We start from the raw sequence: 12,092 nt of genomic DNA, 5'->3' as shown, positions 1-12,092 counted from the left end.
ATAATAAAATTTATACGTGGCACAAAATGTCGGTATAGGGACAGACGCAGACAGTTTCACATGTTTTCCATCACCCAGGATGCAATGTAATCGTGACTTATTTAGTTTCACAATAAAAAATCGCCAGGTGCGAGTAAGACTTGCAAAACTGGGGTCATATTTCTTTGCATTAAAGTTAGACTTTGTTCGCTTAGAGACTGCTGGCGGCGGACCACCAGCAAGAGATGACGTACTACGCTTCACGTCGTATCATCTGCCCTGATGCCACCCACTCCGACCAGGAATCCTCCCCACCGGCGCCACCCAGCCGTAGCAAAGGCCACCAGGCAGGATGGCCATTGCCCAGACTCCCGATGGCCCAGGGAGATGGGCCTTGGCATACGTGGGGAGGCATCAACAGAGCGATCCCTGTGTTGTCAGGGGGCTACAGCTACTGTGCTGGATATGAGGTGCTAAGAAGACAATGGTCATCGTCGGCACAGAAAGCGACACTGCATAGTGCCTGGTGGAATACGCACCCAGGAAGGTGTCCTCGCCCAGGATAAGGAGAATGGGCGGGACTGCAATGCGACGACGAGAAAGTGGGCTAAAGATCTCAATGCACAATGGACACGATGCACCATGTAATGTGCCCTTCCCCAACTGGCACGCTCTTCGGGTAAATTTTGAAAAATGGAGGTCAAACCCTACAGGGGACCAGCACATAAAGGCCGAAACGTGAGATACTCCTTTTAGTCGCCTCTTACGACAGGCAGGAATACCTCGGGCCTGTTCTAACCTCCGGACCCGCAGGGGATCCAGTGAGTTCAAAAACGTTCTCTGGGAGGTGCTGGTGCCTTCCGGGCGAAATTGAGGCCTGTATTTGCCGGATTTATCTTAATGTTAGATAGTCTGGCTAAAATGTGTTCTTCGATGATGTATAAATTCTAAACACGAAAATGAAAAAAGCTGTGGAAATGGTCTGCTTTACGCCTCGTCGCGTTTGCCGTACCTGAGAGGTGCCGCTAGGTTTCTGCAGACGGCTGCGTCATTCTCTGTCACACTCTGTCACGATCGCCGGCTCTTCCTCCCGAAAGTCCGTCTCATACTCCAGCTGCAAAACCAACCGAAAAGGACAGGATTACTCCCGCATGTCCGGGACACAATTCATCAATACAAAGGGGCTGTAGCAAAGCCAGGGAACGGTGTCGTACTTGAGTGTACACGTCTACCTCTACATCCGCGAGCCACTATATTATGGAGGGTACTTTGAACTGCTAAAGGACGAAACGATAGCGGCACACAATTTGCAAATGGTGGATTAGCTCTAATTTCGGTCATTTTCTCATCGCGGTTATTTTGCGTGTTATGTGTGTGTGGAGCTGATATGGTGGGGCGCGGACCTCTTGCAGCGTCTGTCCCTGGATGTTTCGAGCATCTCCGTGACACAGTCGCGCTTATTTAGCGATCCGGTGACGAAACGCGCCGCTATTCGTTGGACCTTTTCTCTGCTTCTTCTATTAATTCAAACTCTCAACTGTCGCACACTGGTGAGGAATACTCAAGAGTCGGTCTTACACGCGTTTCGCGAGCCAGTTCTTTCACTGATTAACTGCGTTTTCTTAATATTCGTCCAATGAACCTGAATTTTTTTTCTTTTAACCCTTTCCCTATGCTGCCATCCGACGCTCACTCGTACCACTCCACATCCTGTGTAATTAGATAATGTGGTCCTTTAATTTAAAAGCTAAAGTGCTGTTGAGACGTTGATTCTACTTAAAGAGCAATCATTGAACTCTGATTTGTTTAACTCAAAGGTCAGTGAGTTGTAAACATTTTTCATCAAACAGGAAAAAACATGCCTTTTTTCTTATCACCTTACTGTGTGATTAATCACCAGGATATTGCGACTAATGCGCTGGTTAGTCCTTACACGATAAACTTAACCAATTATTTAAAACCAACCACTTACGAATTCAGGAACTCACGAAGACTTGAAACCAGCATTCATCATTTACTTTATTATTATTATTTCATTTAAACAAACCGTTAAGGTTACTTGTGAACCCGATTCAAAAAATCAATTCTTTGTTTTCCATCTTAAAACAATACCTAGTTTTTTTGAGAAAATAGTAGTTAAAAAACTGACTTGGACATAGGAAAGTTATTTAAAAAACCAAGTTAAAGATCTCTCGGTGTGCGCCCACACTTACGTTTCCGCTGCTTTCATACATTACATGTAGTCAGTAGACTCCCACTGGAGAAGTATATACTATACAACTGTTTCTCGAGTTGACAACTCTGTTAGAAGACACTCTTTGCCATGGTATTACGTTTTCCTTTATATATCTTTGGTGTTCGAGCGTTGTTTTGCTTATAAACTTTTCTGTAATTAGAGTTGTTGCTATTTTGTCATTCTCGACAGTTGTTATGCCTTCAGACAAGTGTTTTGGTACTGGTGTGAAGTTCTAGAGTTCGCTAGGAATATATTCTGGGTTCAGTATGAGGCAATCACTGGTGGTACTTGATTCCCTGAGAGTGGCCAAAGCTGGGAAGTGGATCCTTGAGGAAACTAAAGAGGCCAGAATAACAAGAGAAACGAGGACAGGAAGAGAAAAGATGAGGAACATGGAAACCGAGAAGATTCTGCTGTTGGACCGTATTAGGAACAACAGAGGTGTTGTCTATATCAAATATAATTTTGAACTGAATATATTGAGAAGTACTTTTTATGACATGTTTATTTTATGCCGAACAAATCTATTTGAGCTCGAGGTATGAAATTTTTTGGGATGTTTCAAGATACTATTGGGAATGAAGTAGACTACATATAATACAGTGCTACCAACAGGAAGAAAACTACGTACTGATCAGTTATAGAACAATAACCTAACTTCTGATTATCAAATATAAATATTTCGAGAATAAAAACTTGTGACTGAAATACGTGATTGTCGTCTACTTTTTAGATGGACATGATGTTAATGTGTACGTAATGTTTGAACCATCTAAGTAAGACACTTAGTGCAGATTCCAATATTGGCCAGAAAACAGAGTATATAAGTTACTGATGTTCACAAAAAACTGTAAATAAGTCAATATGTTCGTCAAGAAGCACTCCAAATGTCCTACAGTATTTATCCTTTTATCCTACTAAGAGTTCACGTTTTTTAGTTAAAGCCTACTATACTTTATGGAAATTGTTCTGATTTTTCCAGGCGTTCACAGGCAAGCTGCTTAAATTGCGTGAAGCCGGTCTCGTTCGGAATCAACTTTTTATACCAAGTGAATCACTGAATAGTCACAAAGAACTGGGTCGTGTTTGTATTGACTAACAGCGGGTAGGTTCACAGCCTGTGAATCGGGGCCTCTACCTGGCCGGATAAATGCTCACTGCAAGCGGCATAGGGCAAGCCTATCGACGTGGGCAACACACTGAAAAGTATTTCGTGTTCAACGTAGTTTGTAATTTTCTACGAGTTTATTTGCCGTTTTAGAGTTTAAGTTCTCGGGTTGCTGTATTATCTAAAAGTTAACTGAGTAATTTCGAAACTAACTTAGGGTATGGTTGCTATCGGTGATCCGGGTCCCCCAATGGGCTGGCTCGATTTCTCTGTGCATATTCACAATAGGAGCATTCCAGCAGTCAAGTGTATCCCGTGTCGCCAAAGATACGCAATCTTAGTGGTAAATTAGTCCTCTAAGACACAAGGAAACAGTGACAGAAGGTGATTTTATCTCTATGAGACCAGTACGGTCTCTCTAATTATGTGGTTTCATTTGTGTAAGTACCTGCACCTGGGTTTCAGACTGGATCTCCCGTTTAAATTCGATGCTGAGGTGCTTGTTCTAGAACATGGAGAGCCTCTGCAATTCTGTTCGTATCAGAGGGAAGATAAGCAGACTGGGGCAGCAGTTAGAATTTGGATCGAGGTGGGAGACGTGCCACAGTAGTCCGTGCACTTGTGTCAACCGCAGTGCTAAGGTGGCTTAGTGGCTAACGCACAGCCGGCACGGTAGCTCAGCGTGTTCGGTCAGAGAGCTGGTTGGCCTCTGTAATAAACTCCTGGAAATGGAAAAAAGAACACATTGACACCGGTGTGTCAGACCCACCATACTTGCTCCGGACACTGCGAGAGGGCTGTACGAGCAATGATCACACGCACGGCACAGCGGACACACCAGGAACCGCGGTGTTGGCCGTCGAATGGCGCTAGCTGCGCAGCATTTGTGCACCGCCGCCGTCAGTGTCAGCCAGTTTGCCGTGGCATACGGAGCTCCATCGCAGTCTTTAACACTGGTAGCATGCCGCGACAGCGTGGACGTGAACCGTATGTGCAGTTGACGGACTTTGAGCGAGGGCGTATAGTGGGCATGCGGGAGGCCGGGTGGACGTACCGCCGAATTGCTCAACACGTGGGGCGTGAGGTCTCCACAGTACATCGATGTTGTCGCCAGTGGTCGGCGGAAGGTGCACGTGCCCGTCGACCTGGGACCGGACCGCAGCGACGCACGGATGCACGCCAAGACCGTAGGATCCTACGCAGTGCCGTAGGGGACCGCACCGCCACTTCCCAGCAAATTAGGGACACTGTTGCTCCTGGGGTATCGGCGAGGACCATTCGCAACCGTCTCCATGAAGCTGGGCTACGGTCCCGCACACCGTTAGGCCGTCTTCCGCTCACGCCCCAACATCGTGCAGCCCGCCTCCAGTGGTGTCGCGACAGGCGTGAATGGAGGGACGAATGGAGACGTGTCGTCTTCAGCGATGAGAGTCGCTTCTGCCTTGGTGCCAATGATGGTCGTATGCATGTTTGGCGCCGTGCAGGTGAGCGCCACAATCAGGACTGCATACGACCGAGGCACACAGGGCCAACACCCGGCATCATGGTGTGGGGAGCGATCTCCTACACTGGCCGTACACCACTGGTGATCGTCGAGGGGACACTGAATAGTGCACGGTACATCCAAACCGTCATCGAACCCATCGTTCTACCATTCCTAGACCGGCAAGGGAACTTGCTGTTCCAACAGGACAATGCACGTCCGCATGTATCCCGTGCCACCCAACGTGCTCTAGAAGGTGTAAATCAAATACCCTGGTCAGCAAGATCTCCGGATCTGTCCCCCATTGAGCATGTTTGGGACTGGATGAAGCGTCGTCTCACGCGGTCTGCACGTCCAGCACGAACGCTGGTCCAACTGAGGCGCCAGGTGGAAATGGCATGGCAAGCCGTTCCACAGGACTACATCCAGCATCTCTACGATCGTCTCCATGGGAGAATAGCAGCCTGCATTGCTGCGAAAGGTGGATATACACTGTACTAGTGCCGACATTGTGCATGCTCTGTTGCCTGTGTCTATGTGCCTGTGGTTCTGTCAGTGTGATCATGTGATGTATCTGACCCCAGGAATGTGTCAATAAAGTTTCCCCTTCCTGGGACAATGAATTCACGGTGTTCTTATTTCATTTTCCAGGAGTGTATAAAACTGAGTGAAAAGATCAACAATGAATTTGAACGGCTGTCATGTGACGTCTGCAACGACCAAACACAACGATCAACAACGAACAAAATGAAAAAAAAACCCGCACATGCCTATTAAGCAGCAGACAAGAATTCGATTCCCGGCCTTGGTTTAAATTTTCACTTGCCGCTTCAGTCTATATACATAAAATTTTCATTGTATGTTTTATAATAGTTTGTAGTAGTGAGAAAAATTAAAAAGTACATAGAACAGAGAGTGACTTGCGGTGAACACTGCAGTAGTAGTGTTATCAGAAGCGACAGCAAACCAACACCGACGACAATAATTCAGATACATATATATGCCAATATACCAAACAGAAGATGAAAGAGAGAGGGAGAGAATATGAGGGTATTTAAAGGGTAATTCAGAACGTAAAGCAAGATGAAGATCTGATAGTAAAGGGCGTTGGAATGCGGTTGTAGGGGAAGGACTAGAAGAAAAGGTTGCGTGAGAACATGGGCTTTATAGTAGGAATGAAAGGGTATAAAGACTTGTTGAGTTCTGCAACAAATTTCAGCTCGTAAAAGCTAATACTCTGTTCAAGAACTACAACTAGAAGAGGTATACTTGGAAACGGCCAGAAGATATGGGAAGATTTGAGTTAGATTACATCATGTTCACCGAAATCAGATATTGGATTGCAAAGGGTAGCCATGGGAAGCCAGAGACTCAGATCACGATTTGGTAGTGATGGAGAGTAGGCTGAAGTTTAAGAGATGTCAAGAAGAATCAATGGGCAAATAAGTGGGATACAGGAGTACTGAAGAATGAAGAGAGACGCTTTTAGCTCTCTGAGGCTATAAATACTTCGATAATGAATAGCCTAGTATGTAGTTCAATTGGAGAGGAATGAACATATCTAAAAAAAAAAAAAGCACTCACAGACGTTAGAGAGAAAAACGTAGGTATAAGGAACGAAACTGTGAAGTAGCCATGGGTAACAGAAGAAATACTTCAGTGCAGGGCTAAGACGAAATGAATACTTGAAAAAGTGAAGAAATCGAAAAAGAAATTGTCGGAAGGACTGATTCAGCATACAAAAAATTCGAAACAAATTCAAAGGAAGGGCGTTAACATTAAGAGTGCCACGGGAATTCCAATGTTAAATGTAAACGCAGAGGAGAGGGCAGGAAGCTGGCAAGATTACATTGAGGCCCTCTGAGGAGGAGGACTAATCTGATGACTTGATACGAGAAGAAACAGGAGGCTATAGGGAACACACACGAGGATCCAGTATTAGGATCATAATTTAGAATAATTTTTAAAGACTTAAAAGTAGATAAGGCAGAAGGGATGAATAAAGGCCATTGTATTTCTAAAATAATTGGGTGAGGTGGGGCAAGACTGAATAAGAAGACTGGAAGACAAAAAATGAAGTGCTCGGATTAAAAAGGATGTAACACAGTCTATACATTGCAGAAGCAGTAATGGAAACAAAAGAAAGGTCCAAGAGTGGGATTAAAGTTCAAGGTGAAAGGATATAAATGTTAAGATTTGCTCAGTGGAAGTGAAGAAGAATTAAAAGATCTGTTGAATGGAATGAACAGTCTAATGAGTACAGAAAATGGATTGAGAGTAAATCGAAGCAATGAGAAGTAGCAGAAATGAGAACAGCGAGAAACATGAACATCAGGATTGACGATCGCAAAGTAAATGAAGTTGTAGGCAGTGAAATAACCAATGATGGATGGAGCAAGGACGAAATAAAAAGCACACTAGCACCAGCATATTCAGCATTCCCGGTTAAGAAAAGTCTACTAGTATCATACAAGTCTTCAACTGAGGAAGAAATTTTTGGGAATTTACGTTTGGTTGGTTGGTGGACCAAACAATGTCATCAGTCCCATGATCTAAGGTAACAGAAACCAAGGGTGGAACACCAAAAACAGTACAGTCCAGTCAAGGGGAAGAGAAAACGGGCAAATAAAGAGGTAAAAGGAACGTCAGAGCAGCAGGAAGAATAGAGAACAAAGACGGAGGGAAGGAAGGGAAACAGATCAGGTACACCCCAGGGATACTACATACATTGGGGCACTGGTTCCACCACCAACCCTTCCCAATCCCAACTCGACACCATGATCACGACACAGTGAGGACAACACCAGGGGAAGATGACAATAAAAGGGGGACAAAACGTCACAAAAGAGCAGGCAACATATAGGGAAAAAGGGGGGAGAACCTGGCCGGTGTGGAGTCAAGGCCAAGGCCTCTATAACCAACGCCAATGCTAACCGAGAGCCCCCCAGTTCCAGAGGCCAGTTCAGGTACTTAAACCTGGGAGGACAAGCCATTTCTGCAAAGAAAACCAAAGAGAGATGTAACAATATGAGGGACACTCGGGACAAGAAAGGTGGGAATGGATATTTAGTGCAAAGGATAAATGGTGGGAGCAGTACAGCAAACTATGGATCACCGTGGGGGGGGGGGGGGGGGGCGCTTGCAACATCATTGTGTAAAAAAACCATGGGTCAACCTATTATGGCTGATAAAGATGGCAGAGGAGAGAGAGGTAAGAACGCCAGAAGAGATCCAGGGCTAAGTGGAGATGTTCAGGAGAAAACGTGGGGAAGAGGACAAGGAAGGTACATGGAAATGACAGCAGAGAGGAATGAAGCACGGACCAACAAGCAAAATCACTTTATAATGAGCAACAGGTGGGTGACGTCCTGAAGCTTCAAAACAAATAATGAGGGGAGGCCAGTGGAAAAGCAGATAGTGATGGCATAGGAAATCAGGAGCTGGGACTGCAGAATCGAAAGGGGGAGGGGGGAAGGGATGCCAGAGTCACGCAGAAGGCTATTGACAGGGCTAATGTGAAAGTCGCTGGTAGCTAAACGGGTACCACAATGGTGAACTGGATCTGAGGAATAGAGTGGAAGCAACAGCTGATCTACAAACTCGATAACCATAGTCCAGACAAGACAGAACTAATGCCTAATAAACGCAGGAGTCGAATAATTCGCGCCCCAAGAGGTGTGGGCAAGGAAGCAAAGACTCCATGAGGAGGATGTGAGGCAACCAACTAAGCTTGTTGCCATAAAGAAAGTGCAAGAATGTACATGCAGAAGCCCACCAGATGGCATGCTGCAATCAAAGTAGGTGATCGATTGGAGACTATCCCTCCTGGAAGTCACATCGGTAAGGAGACAAAAGGTTTCAAGATTCAAGGACCCAAATGAGCCAACAAACCACCATCCTGTAAAATAAATTGCAGGGGACACTGGTCAGTCTGACTGGCCAGTAACTATGAAGGAATATGGATCCTTGCTCAGCTTAAGGACAGCAAATACAATACTATCTCTCCATTGAGAGGGAAAAATGTCTGAGCCAAATACAGTTAAACACCTGGGGGAGATATTGTCGTTGTGGAAAGTTGAGGTATTGCTGCAATTGGTTATGGGTGGAATCAGGGCCAGTTGCTGAATACTGGGAAGATGAGTGGGCCACAATAAGTTCCATACAGTAAAAGGTTCATTGTAGGATTCCACTTGACAAGGGGCTAAACATAAGTGGGAAATTTCAGCCCACACCTTTCAGATACAATCGCAAAATAGGTTCTTGAGGTGTTCTGTGAGAACTGATGGATCTGTATAAAGGCCACCTGGAACAGCAAGGCTGTGAATGGGAGGTTACCACCGACAACCTTGGAGGGTGTGGAGTGTAGTCCACACCCATGACAAAGACCGAGAAGAACGCAGGGAGGAGACAAGCAGTTCCCGACACACCTACTTGCTCTCTTTGATTAAGTAACGGGTTGCTGAGAGTTGCTGAATGAGGGCAGTCAGGGCAGAGTGTGTATATGGCTTGTCAGGAGTGAAATGGAGATTTCAAAACATGACTGCAGGGTACAAGTGAAGCTGGACAGAAAGTACGTCCAGTGTGGTACAAAGGAGGATACAGGTACCAACAACATTGTATGGACCAACCTGCAAACACCACTGGAAGCCCTCGAAGTGACGACCCAGTTCCGACAGAACCAAGTAAACGGAAGATAGAGTTTGCAACTCCAGTAGATTAGAGTAATAACCATTACAGTTCAATTCAATAAGCATGGAATGGGAATCCAAATGGGAGGCAAATGAGGTGGAGCCAGTTAAGATACCAAATCACCATCCGTTACCAATGAGGAGTGGGTTGACATCCATAAATAGGTCAGACTCGGCTTGTGAGAGGGGAGATGATACCTCCAAGGCACTGGAGGCCCCTGTCCTCGGATAACTACTACTTATTCTCCTCCTCCTCCTCCTCCACAGGTCGAGGACAGGGTACTGTGTGTGTGAGTGAGTGAGAGGAGAGGGCACACATACTATGGGTCACGTGGCTGAGCTGTGGCAGCAGACGTGTGAGATGGCAGGGTTGAGGTCCCAGTTGGGAGTCCCATCACTGATGGAACCAAAGAAGAGGGACACACACTCGAGTGTGGAGGGGGATTCATACCCAAATGTGAGGACGTTGGAATCATAGCGGAGGGCGGGGGGGGGGGGGGGGAGCGGGACTGGGGCAAGGACGAGGGAGGCGGGTGAAAGGACATTACGGAGGCAGAGTTACATGTCATCGACCCAATGTGAAGATCCCATTTTGTCTGCAGCTGTACAGAAATACAGGCAATTTAAGGAACTGCAGATAAACATCTGTGTACCATTATGTAACCGAGGTAATTCATATAAATAGACGAACAGATCCAGTCGTTTGACTATGCAATCAGTCTTCAACCACTGGAATCAGTCACATAATAAACGAATCTCGGAGTTTCTATCCGGGTAAGGTGGAACAACAAAAATCCAGTCACGCGGAAGACGTATATCATATTTATTGGAAGAATCCCGAAAAAGAGGAAGAAGACGCTTGCAAGGGTATCATTCGATCCATTCTGGGGGGTACTGTTCGTCGTTCTAGTCTCATAATCAAGTTGAATTAACGAGCATGATAGAAAAGATGCGATCTGAAACAAGTAGCAGGCGACAGGTATGTTGTTACAAGAGGGGGGGGGGGGGGTTTCAGACATGGCCAACCAATTCGGTTCATATTTGGCAGTCGCTTGTGTACAACCTAAACTGAAAGAAACCTTTTTCCAGACACCTGTCAGGAGCATCGACGTACTTTTAGAAATGCATGATAACACTGAGCTGTCTTCCAATACATTTATTCACTACCGGTTTCCATCATCGACCATCTTTACAATGCCATCACAAAAAGGAAATAAAGTGAAAACTGTGAAACTCGTAATACATTACATTTTCATGGGAATTATTTGTCTGAAAAATTAAGTGTACTTACGAAAAATATCTATTATAACTAGTTCACATGGCATACGTGCTATAAAAACCAGGAAAGTATACGCCATTGCTGACTTGAAAACTTAAGAAAATTTATACCTATCGCGGTAATACAGGCTTAAACAGGCAGAAAACAACGTTAAAAACATGAAATGCTGTAAGAGCAGAAAGTGAACAGCACTGCTCGGTTACAACAAGAACCAGTAGGTTAACACAGAGTTGCTCAAGGAAGCTACAAGTCGAAGTGAAAGATCACAGGTAAAAGGAGAAGTTACAAAATATGTGCACACTGTAGTACTGCCAGAGAGATACACATAAACTTAAGTTATAGTCAAAGAAATACAATAAAAGATACAGTTGTATATTAATTTTTTTGTAGATGAACCCTCAAATGCAGGTTACAAATTCCTCTCCTTACTAACTCACTGCATTGTAAATGCAGTGAGCATAGGCTTTTCCCAGACGGCTGTTTTGGAGCGCTTACGTCTGCTCTTTGTGAGGGATGGTGTGATGAGGACTCAAAATTATTTATTGAAAGAAAAAATACGATTTGTTATTAATTAAAATTATGTTCTTGATTCTGCGTCATCAAGAAACAAAATCTCTTGCAGCCTAATTATAACATTTGTAATTGTAATACGAAAAGCTGGTTGCACTGTTTAATATTCACATTCTCTACGTTTTCAATGCCCATGTACTCCAGGCACTTCATTTATTTCTAGAAAGTGAATTTTTAGACAGGTGCTAAATTGCTGTGAAGCCAGTCCGTTAAAATACTTAATTTTTTAAGAGGGTGTAACTTTTTTTTAAGCAAACTATTTGTTTATTGAAACTTGCTGGCAGATTAAAACTGTGTGCCGGACCGGCACTCGAACTCGGGACCTATCGCGGGCAAGTGCTCTACCAACTGAGCTACCCAAGCATGACTCACGCCCCGCCCTCACAGCTTCACTTCTGCCAGTACCTCGTCGGTGAGGGCGGGGCGTGCGTCATGCTTGGATAGCTCAGTTGGTAAAGCACTTGCCCGCGATAGGTCCCGAGTTCGAGTGCCGGTCCGGCACACAGTTTTAATCTGCCAGCAAGTTTCATATCAGCGCACACTCCGCTGCAGAGTGAAAATTTCATTCTGCATTTGTTTATTCTAAACAGTAATTCAAACTTCTTTTCGCAGGTGATAATACAAATTTCACTAATCATTGAAATTTGTTATTGTTCTCACAACACTAACGCGGGTATGTAGTTTAACTCTCTAAGACCTAGGGAAGAAAGAAGACTCTGGTGCAGATGGTTTCAATGACTAGTCAACTG

General features: G+C 44.9%; 1 protein-coding gene across 3 annotated transcripts in view; it reads right to left on the bottom strand.

The window, feature by feature from the left end:
- Nucleotides 1–12,092, bottom strand: part of LOC126094533 (zinc transporter 1) — a 679,313-nt gene that overhangs the window by 193,029 nt on the left and 474,192 nt on the right. For all 3 annotated transcript variants that reach the window (XM_049908954.1, XM_049908955.1, XM_049908956.1), the window contains one exon: nucleotides 992–1,093. The gene's annotated coding sequence lies outside the window, so the exon portion shown is untranslated. The remainder of the gene's footprint in view (nucleotides 1–991; nucleotides 1,094–12,092) is intronic.

The sequence above is a fragment of the Schistocerca cancellata genome, chromosome 8 (assembly GCF_023864275.1).
Source record: "Schistocerca cancellata isolate TAMUIC-IGC-003103 chromosome 8, iqSchCanc2.1, whole genome shotgun sequence".
Taxonomy (NCBI): Eukaryota; Metazoa; Arthropoda; class Insecta; order Orthoptera; family Acrididae; genus Schistocerca; species Schistocerca cancellata.
The sequence above is the reverse complement of the archived record's forward strand: the minus strand, read 5'-3'. Positions and strand labels throughout refer to the sequence as shown.